Source organism: Hemicordylus capensis, chromosome 2, assembly GCF_027244095.1.
Source record: "Hemicordylus capensis ecotype Gifberg chromosome 2, rHemCap1.1.pri, whole genome shotgun sequence".
NCBI lineage: Eukaryota > Metazoa > Chordata > Lepidosauria > Squamata > Cordylidae > Hemicordylus > Hemicordylus capensis.
In genome coordinates this window covers 207,919,085-207,928,996 of record NC_069658.1, presented here as the reverse complement: position 1 = coordinate 207,928,996, position 9,912 = coordinate 207,919,085, and the positions used below count along the sequence as shown (strand labels likewise).

Sequence of the window (9,912 nt, the reverse complement as noted above, 5' to 3'; positions counted from 1 at the left end):
TGATCTGGAGAGAGATGCTGCCAGTCCGAGCTGGCAATCCTGGGCGAGAAGATCAATGGTTTTGTGTCTGGTAAGAGAGACCAAATCATCGATCCAAGAAGCCTCCTGACTTATCTGAGAAGGGAAATTTCCCTGCAATTTCCTGGGACCCTGGTTGGAGGCCATGACTGGATGAGTAGCAAATGGAGGCGATTTAGGGGTTGCATCACGAATGGAATCTGGAGCGGAGGGTTCTAATGCAGGAAAGCCAGAAAGGACATCTTAACATGGCGGGCTTCTTTGCAGCTGCGTTCGGCGTCATTAGCAGGTATAATCGGCAGCGGATCCCTTGTGCTCCGGAGTCTTATTAGCAGCTCAGTTCTTGTTACCTGCGTAGCTATTCCTTCAGAAAGTGTCAGAACGGAACTGTTTCCCCCCAGCTGCCACTCTGTAGGCATCTATATTTAGTGGATGAGCTTGCTGCACTCCACCCAGCCTTCACTTTCATTCCCGTGCTCTCTTTTTAATGATGAGGATCACGACAGCCGTTCCGACAGCAACTTAGCAATATGTGCATTTTTTAAAAAATTAAGCCTCTGCCTCTGAAGTTGTAGAGAGAGGGGGAGAAGAGAGAAAGCAAGAGCTGTTGCTTCCTGCTCTGTTTGTGGACTTCCTGGGGTTATCTGGCTGTCCCCTGTTGGAAACAGAATGCTGGGGCAGACATAATGTGGTCTGATCTAGTCAGGCTCGTATGGGTTTGATCCAGGTTCTCACCTGGCTATGTCGAGCCACTGAATTTGGGTTCCTCAGTCAGAGATGCTCAGTGTCGGATCAAGATTCCTCACATCTGCCCTGAGCAAAGGGTTGAATCAGAAGGCCTCCAAGATCTCTTCCAGATTTAAGGTTCTATTATGGAGATCCTTGTCTACAGTCCGTCTCTTTCCATGGGGGAAAGAGCATGTCGCAAATGCAAGACGAGATTACGCATCTCCCTGGTTATGCTGTCCAGCGTTCTTCAGTAGAGTAGCAAGCAGAAATAGGAATTCTCTGGTCACAGGATGCAATAATTTGTTCATGGTGGGGGAGGCAGTAACTTGTATTTCCCACAAAAGACTCACCAACGGTGACATCAGCACCATGGACAGAGTCTCTTTCTCTCGCATAATATACAACAGCCTCTCTGCCACCTGCCAGCAAGGTTCAGGGCTGTTTCCAGGCCTAACTTGGGTCCGCAGTCAGGGGATGACTGCATGCGCACACACCTTAGAGGGAACGGTGCTCATGGCATGTGAAGTCGGACAACGGTCACACATTTGAGATGAGTCATAAACCATTGACAGGATTGGACCATAGGTCTGTCTCCTCCTGTATCGTGTTTCCCAGTGGCTAAACACTGTTATCGGGTGCTGCCCATGTGGCAGGACATAGCTTAGATCTGGTTTTTGCTGACCAGGGAATAAATAAAAGATCTGGAGGTGGGAGAGTTTGAGATAACTCCCTTGTCGTGGAAAGGTCATTATCTGGGAGTTATTCACACATGGCTTCATGCTGCAGGATAAATGTTGAGCGAAGCCACTTCGGATTGAGGGAAGCAGCTCCTCCCCTCTGCTCTCGGATTTTGTTTTGAAACAAGTTCACACAGCATGCTCCATGATTTCCTCCTACTTATTTGTTTATTTATTTAATACATTTCTATACCGCCCCAAATGCAAGTTCTCTGGGCAGTGTACAAAACAATAAAAACAGCCAATAAAAGATTAAAACATTTCAACAATTAAAATTAAGAAGTTAAAACTATTAAAACACAATTCAAACAGTATCTAATTAAAAGCCTGGGTGAACAGATGCATCTTGACTGTCCTTTTAAAAGTTGTAAGAGATGGGGAGGCTCTGATTTCATCAGGGAGTGTGTTCCAAAGCCTTGGGGCAGCAATGGAGAAAGCCCGTCCCCGAGTAGCCATCAGACCAGCCGGTGGCAACTGCAGACGAACCTCTCCAGATGATCAAGCCAATAGGGGAGTGGGGGAGAGGTTCCTAAAGAGCAATACTTGAATTTCTAAAGAGAACATCCCTCTTCTCATACTAATGATTCTACAGCAGTGCCTTTCCCTATTTGCTCCGGTGTTTTCAGAAAAAGTAGCTTAAAACCAGCATTTTAAAAACCCGGAAATATGTCAAGATAAGCTAGAATTCACAAGACAAAGCCCGATATGTGTGTCGAGTGGGTCCAAGAATCTTGAAGGGACTTCGGGGTTAGTTTGGCTGGTGTGTGAATGCACACACTCTCTTCTGAAGTAGATTCGGGGTAGAAGCCCTGTGTGTAAACTCCTGGTGGAGTTTAGTTTGACTGCTTTGACTACCCTCTGCAAGGGTGGTGGACCAATTAGAATGGTCCACCCCCAGAGGCTTATGGATCCACTTGGTTTCCAGACAGCCCTCGGGGAGTTTCTAGTGTCCAGAGATGCCGACTCAGATGAGGCCCTGGTGAATAAGGATATTGTTGACGGAGAGTTGGAACGCTACCTAAACGTGGCTTAGATGGGGACAGTGAAGATCCCGAAAGCCAGGTGTCACTGACAAATCACCCTTTTATGGAGAATGAAGTCAGGTACACTGGATGGAGACTGATTGCCCTGACAGAAGTCTGTAAGTATGCTGGCACAGTGTGGTGTAGTGGTTAGAGTGCTGTACTAGGACCGGGAAAACCCGAGTCCAGTTCCTCATTCAACCATGACACTTGCTGGGTGACACTGAGCCAGCCACTTAAACGGCCTGGCCTGCTTTGAAGGGTTGTCGTGAGAGGAAACTTAAGTATGTAGTACATCACTCTGGACATCTTGGAAGAAGAGCTGCATGAGGCTACAGGAGAACAGGACTTTATCAGCGGTTCTACCCAAAAGGCCTTTGCAAGATTCAAGTGCTGAAGTTGATGTTGTGGCCTCTCGAGTGATAAGACTATGTTTGACCTGCCAGGTTTTTAAATGTTTCTTCAAAGTCACAAACCCACGAGGGTGGGGTGAACGTGAACATCATCATCTTCATCATCATCATTTTTTTCTTTTGACTTTTATTACTTTTGCCTCCTGCCCAGGATTGCTGCTTGCAAGCTGACCCATTGGGTTGAAGCCCTTTCTACAGCCCACAAGCCATAGTGGCCATTGCAGGCACCAGTGGAGGACATTATCCCCTGTTTTGAACTTTGGGAAGCAGGGAAGCGAGGGAAAGCATGGAAACAAAAACATTATTGGGGGGAAATTGCCAAAAGACCAATTTGAAGTGGCCTCAGGTTTTACTTATTGTGTTGCTTGCTTTGAGAACTAGACCTAAGAAAGGTTATGACCTTCCTCTTTTGGGAATGTTGGTTGGCCACCCTGATCCCAGGATGCTGTCCCTTCGGGGGGGGGGGAGGAAGTGATGTCTTGTATGCCTATCTTTTTCTCTCAGTAAGCAGGGTCCTCTCCAAGTTCTGTTGGTGACCCAAACAGTGGTCAAGTGTAAGGGAAGAATCCCAAGGGAGTCTCCAGAGGACGTCAGCCCTGACCCAGAAGAAGGACCAGCTGTCCACCATCAGCAACAGCTGCAACAAAGGAGAACCCAGAATGTTGGGAAGTTGAACTCCTTGACGAGTTAAAAACTTTGTTCTAAAGGGTAAAAGGAGATTGAACCATGGGAAAATCTGTTAATCATGACTATGTATGCTTCTAAATCCTGGTAGCTTTGTGCACAGGGTAAAGAGGAAGAGTGAAAACCCCATAGTGGAGCGGAACTCTGGGTTTCATCAAGCCTAGTAACTGAAGGACTCCCGAAAGGTATTTCACGATAGGGAAACAAGAAGCTTGAGATTTGTTGGGGTGGCTGACAAGCTGGCTATCTGATTTTGGATGGCTACGCTCTCCGGTAATGGAACTTTTAGCTTTTGGTGCTCTGATGCTTTTTGGATGTAGTATTAATATGATCCCCTCCTACTCCTCTGTTGTTGTATACAATGGGTCCTATACTGTTTAAACCGGACATTGACATTAAAAGAAAAAGAAAAAAAAAGAATCTATATCCCGGGTGAGATATCATCGTACCAGAAGGGACTAAGGAATTAGTCCCCACTAAAAGAAAGGGTGGAATTGATATAATTGATTAACTTATAAAACTAATCTAGTCATGCTGAAAGGTTTAAAACACACAATATGATAAAAAGTTAAGAAGGAATTTTCTCCCCAGCTGAAACTGTTACTTAAGTAGGAACAAAGTACAATTAAGTTTACACAGGAAATGAAATGAGAAGATACTGTTATCATGTATTAAAGAAATTACTTGCCTATGTGATCTGTAATGTATAAAAATCTGTTGTAAATGATGATTGGGGTTCTGGAATTTGGGCACTAGCCGGCCAGAACCTTTGCTTCTGCAGAGCAAATAAAGCCTTTTAAAAACTTCTCCGCTGGTGATGTTCTTTGGCTCGCTGACCCAGTAAAAGAACCATTTGGATGGTATAGCACCTTCGGCAGAGTTTTAGTGCAGTGCAAGTTGGAGAGCTGAAAAATCCAAGTGAAGGATCACAAGTTACTGTCAGAGAGAATCAGAGCTGGGGCTGGAAAGAGGGCTGAGAAATCACTGGGAGAGCTGTGACTTCCCGGAGGACCAAATCACTGTGGAAGTGGAAGAAACGGTTTGAGATTGAACCCCCACATCTGGGAAGGAAGTGCAGGACCAGAGGCTGAGCAAGGGCCAAGCCAGGCTTGCGGCAGCAGCTGAGCAGGAGTGCTGGCAAAAGGACTCTGGGTAAGGACTCTGGGTTGGATGAGTGGGCTCATATTTTCTTCCTTCCTTATGCTCATATGATTGCTCTTTTGTACCAAATTTCCCAAAAGAACTATTGTTTTGAATTGAAATATTTTATATGAATATGATATATATATATATATATATAGGGAACTGGGAACCTTCTTCTGCTCTTCCCAGAGCGGCCCCATGATCCCCTGAGGGGAATCTCGGACAGGGCTCACACTTCTAGTCTCCCATTCATATGCAACCAGGGTGGACCCAGCTTAGCTAAGGGGACAAGCCCTGCCTGCTACCACATGACCAGCTCTCCTCTCCCTTTTACTAACTCCATCAGGGTCGAAGCTTTATCACGTAAAGAAGTCAATATGCAAACGGGTTGGGGTACCTATAGGGATTTGGTACATTTTCACGAAAAGGATTGTAGGTTAAAAAGTTTAATTGAAATACAAGTTATAGTTAGAGATTGGTTTCAGTATCATCAGTTAAATGAGATGTATAAGAAGGACCTTAAAGTCGGATTTGAGGACCAGACTTCAAATTTTGAGAAGGAATTATGTCAAAATGATGAAAAATTAGTTTCTAAAATGTATAAACTGTTGCTTTTGGAGGAGACAAGAGAAGAAGTGGTTAAAACGACTATGATAAAATGGGCTCAAGATGCGGGGCGTAATATAGAAATGGCAGCCTGGGAAAAGTTATGGAAAAAGGATTTAAAATTTACTGCATGTTATGCTATCAAAGAAAACTATTATAAAATGATGTATAGATGGTATCTGACACCAAAAAAATTGGCTTTAATGTATAAAAATGTTTCAAACAAATGTTGGAAGTGTGGACATTCTGAAGGCACATTTTTTTCACATGTGGTGGACCTGTGGGAAGGCTAAAGCCTATTGGGATATGATATATAATGAACTAAATAAAATATTTAAAATGACATTTCCTAAGAAGCCAGAATCCTTCCTGCTGGGAATAACACAAGGAGCTATTTCTACAACCAATTTAACATTTTTTATGTATGCCTCTACGGCAGCTAGAATTATATATGCACAGAAATGGAAGTCTAGTGAACTGCCTTCAAAAGAAGACTGGCTGATAAAAATTTTGGAATATGCGGAGATGGCAAAACTTACAGCACTATTAAGAGATCAAAACTTGGAATGTTTTAAAGAAGATTGGAAACCATTTTTGTTGTATTTAAAAAATTACTTCCCTACTATGGCCTTGACAGCAGGGTTTGAAATTTAGTATAAATCGCAGGTTGGTTAGTTTAATTATGTTTGTAAGGGCTTGAACTTATGTTTTGAATTATTATTATAGCAAGGGTAAATTTTATAGTTGACGATTCACAAAGAAATGTGAGCGGGAAGTCCATCTTTTATGTGTGTATTTGTAATGAATGACAATATTGCTATTGTTAAAATTAATTTAAAAAATGAACGTAAAAAAAACAAAACCAAAAACTCCATCAGGGTCAGGTAGAGAGGATGGTTTTTACAGTTCGTTCCTCCTTTCAGATAAGAAGGCAGGCAATACCCTTACTGTAGCAAAAAAATAAAAATAAAAATAAATGGTGGCAGAAGTTAAAACCCAACTCATCCCCAAAACTTTGAAGAGTGTCTTCTTTCTCATGCTCTAATGTGCAGTCCTCTGCTTCGGTGGGAGGGAGGGATTCCTTCCTCCCTGTCTTTGTGCCCCTGCGGCTGCTGGTGGAATGGAGGGAGCATCTTGTTTATTTTATAAAGAGGTGTGTGTTCCTTGCTTAGACTCCCCCTTTTGCTAGATTTACCAGGTAGGAGAGAGGATTGTTATACACACACACCACCTCTGTGGCGGAATGGGCCTTTGTTCAGCTGAAAAACGCGTTCACGTCCCATATCAGGACTCCCCTCCTCTCCATCCCAAAAGCCCAGGTTGCTCTTCCTTTGTGGATTCCTTGTCTCTCACTAGCCTGTTGCGAAACCCCCGATTCCAAGTATTCTTAAGTACCAGCACATCATGCCAAGGCTGGCTCCTATTGTTTGGAAATGGCTCTCTTCAGGAAGCATTAGAAACATTCAGCTTGGGATTGTTTGAGCTCCCAGAGGAAGGTTGTCCTCATCTCTCGCTAGCTTTCCTTCTTTCCCTGGGGGGACGCTGCTTAATTGGCAAATCTTTCCCTATAAAGGAAGCGGCCAGCAGCTTTTGTTAGTTAGTTAGGTGGGGTCAGTCCTGGGAGGGAGGGAGGGAGGGAGGGAGGGACTCTCTCTCTCTCTCTCTCTCTCTCTCTCTCTCTCTCGGTTGCAGCAGTTCCCAACACGCTGCTTTGGTGGCAGTTTAGCTTGGTTAGCTGAGGCCAGGCTGCATGGTTCCTGGGAGCGTGCAGACTTCACCACCATGCCAGCTGCGAACTGCAACGTGAGACCGGAGAGCGACTGAGCCGCCACCAGACAGGAAGAAAGGTACCTCGCTTGGGCATTTTCCCCATTTTGCTTGGCTTGCCTGTAAACTGTCCTGCTTTTGAGATCTGCTTAAAAAAACTAGCTTGGGATGGTTTCACACTTGATCTGGCTGGAAACCTCCTCCCTTCTGTCTCCCGACGTGCCTGCTCTGGCTCAGAGGCACTGCCTCTCACCCCTGGACTTCGGAGCCAAAGTCCACCCCCCCAAATCCTCCTTGGGCTGTCCCGGGTGATAGGGTAGCTGTGTTGAGTGTGACTGTGGCCTGCACCGGGCGCTTCGGAGACAGAGGTGGGAGTGGGGAAAGAAATATGTGGGAGGGGGATTTGTTAAGTTGCGTGTTGAAATATTCCCGTTTCATAGTCCTACATTCTTATGAGTCCAGCTGCTGCCTGTGCCCTCAAGAGCCCACGTGTTCAAAATACAGCATTTGTCGTGTATGTGTGTGTCGGGGGCTGATGCTTAACTTGCACTGGGCGGGCCTCCCAAAGGCCTTGAGGTCCACAGGCCCCTGAATGACCGAGGTGCACTTCTGTGGCCACACGCTGCTCTTTCAAGAGGTTTCAAGGCATGTTGGCTCGATTGGGAGTCCACCCCGGTTCTCGATGGAACAGGGGAAGTTTTAATGTTGGTTCCCTCTCACAGGAGACTGGTGGCCGAGGGAGCTCCACTGGAGGAGGGTTTGCAGACACAACTCGGGGAGGTCCAGGGCTGGAAACCCAATCCCAGTTCGCCACAACCTCCTTTCCGACGTTAACCCCGACACCACTTTCAAGGCAGCAGAATTCTGCCCTGTAGTGTGTGTGACAAGGAAGCAGCAGGTCAACTCCTTCATTAACTGCCTGCAGAAGTTAGAGTGAGGGTTTGGGGTTATTATGTAGAATGATCATCAATAAATAATAATCATTCATAAACTTTGTTAGCCACCCCGTAACAAATTATTCTCTCTCTGGGCACTTTACAACACTGGTTGTTAACTGTCTCTTTAATGGGTGTTATAGGCTATGGATGTTTTATGGTGTATTTGTCACTTGCTTGGCTGCTCAGAGACTGTAATAAACAAATTGGCTGATTGATTGAACAAACAACTGGTCGGAGTCCTTAGTTTAGGGTTTGGTCCAAAGCATTCATATGTGTTGATGGGCTGTTATTGACTTAGGTGTTGTTTTGTAACCCTGTTTGAATGTTTAAACTTTGGTTGTAAATAAAGATATGTCTGTCGTATTCATCTTGTGTTTGGCAGGCGTGTTGCGAAACTTGAGCTCGGCTGGGTAGCCAGGCCTTGGATACTTGGTGGAGAGCCTTCTGCTTCCCTCCCTCCCCACAGAGCCCCATATCTCCTGCCTTTCGAAGGCTGTTGCCGAAAAAGCGATTCACGTGCAGACTCTGCTCCTGTGTTTTAGATGCAAGCACCATTCTTGTTTTTCAAAAGGTCTGATGTGTATTTCAGGCTGTCTAGGAAGAAAAGACCTCTCGGCATGACTCTGGGGGAGATCCTTTTGCTGCAGAAAGACAGTCTAGAGACAAGCATCCCCTTCAGTGGCTGGTGCTGTGTGGAGTAGCAGACCTGGGGGTGGGAGACAGGAAGCAGCCCAACTGAAAGTGAAAAAAGAGAAAGAGCCTATTAGCCCAATGCCTTTCGGCCGAGGCCTTCTTCAGGGGCAACAGGTGTAGTGTTTCCAAGAGACCTCCTTACAAGAAGGCCAGGGTTCACTTCTAAAAAGCCCTCTTGAAAATACTGCAAATCTTGCCCCTGAAGAAGGCCTCGGCCCAAATGACAAGTGACCGTACAGGGTGGAACAGAACACATACCCCTTTGTCGTGCATTTCGGCTTCACCCAGCAGACAGTATCCACGCCTTTGCGCAGGGATCATGGGATATTTCCCAGTCCTGCTTTCTGCAGACCTTTCCCCACATCTGGCTGCAGGAAGATGAATCCTCGGACTTCAGAGCCAGCAGGCGAAACTGAGAGGTGGAAGAGAGCAGAACTTGAGCATCAGAACAGTGAAAAAGAAGCCAATCTGTGGAAAAGAAGCCGTTCCAAGAGAAATGCAGCTCTCAAGGGGATTTCAGAGCCCCAGAGGAAGCAGGCAGACCTCTAGGAAGCAGAACAGCAGCAGCAAAGAAAAAAGTTCTGGGGGGGAAAGAAGCCTCTCAGGAGGAGGCCAAAGGAAGCAGGAAGAGCAAGAGAAAAAAGGAAGAGGAAAGGAAGATCTTTTCTGTCTTTGAACCCAGCAGATTCTCCCCAGAGGGAAGATGCACCATTCCTGCAGATACTGCAATACCAGGTTGATGCTGGAGTGGATGGAGCAAGCTCCTATTCCATCTCCCACTCCCAAAAATCCATTTAATATATTGCCCTCAAATAGAGGACATACCAGATATTAAACTGATAAGAACAGATGACTTTAGTAGAAAATGCTTTCCCAGCCAAGAGGCCGAGAAGCGATACTAGGGCTTTCCCAGAACCGACCTTTCGTACCCAGCCCAGAAGAAAAGTTTTGAATTCTCACTATGAAAGTGAATTGGCAAGTAACTTTGCTCTTAAAGCAACAATTGATCATTCCAGAGGAAATTCCAACACAAAAGCTGTCTTCTTAGTCTTCTTCTTAGGAAGGCAAGCCCTTCCCTTCCCATCCCTCTGCCCTGGTGGGTAAGGGCTTTCCCCTGCTCCGATGCAGACCAGATAGCTCCCCCTCCAGACAGACGGGAGAG

The 9,912-nt window shown here is 45.7% G+C and overlaps 1 long non-coding RNA gene and 1 other non-coding gene across 2 annotated transcripts; both read right to left on the bottom strand.

Annotated features, from left to right (window-relative positions):
• Positions 1-7,403: 7,403 nt before the first annotated feature.
• Positions 7,404-9,636, bottom strand: LOC128346836 (uncharacterized). Its single transcript, XR_008317234.1, has 3 exons — positions 9,576-9,636; positions 9,009-9,162; positions 7,404-8,792 (listed from the first exon to the last, which is right to left on the bottom strand). It is a non-coding gene; the product is annotated as an uncharacterized LOC128346836 (long non-coding RNA).
• LOC128348344 (U2 spliceosomal RNA) lies at positions 9,449-9,647 on the bottom strand. The gene has a single exon (XR_008318093.1). It is a non-coding gene; the product is annotated as a U2 spliceosomal RNA (small nuclear RNA).
• Positions 9,648-9,912: the final 265 nt, after the last annotated feature.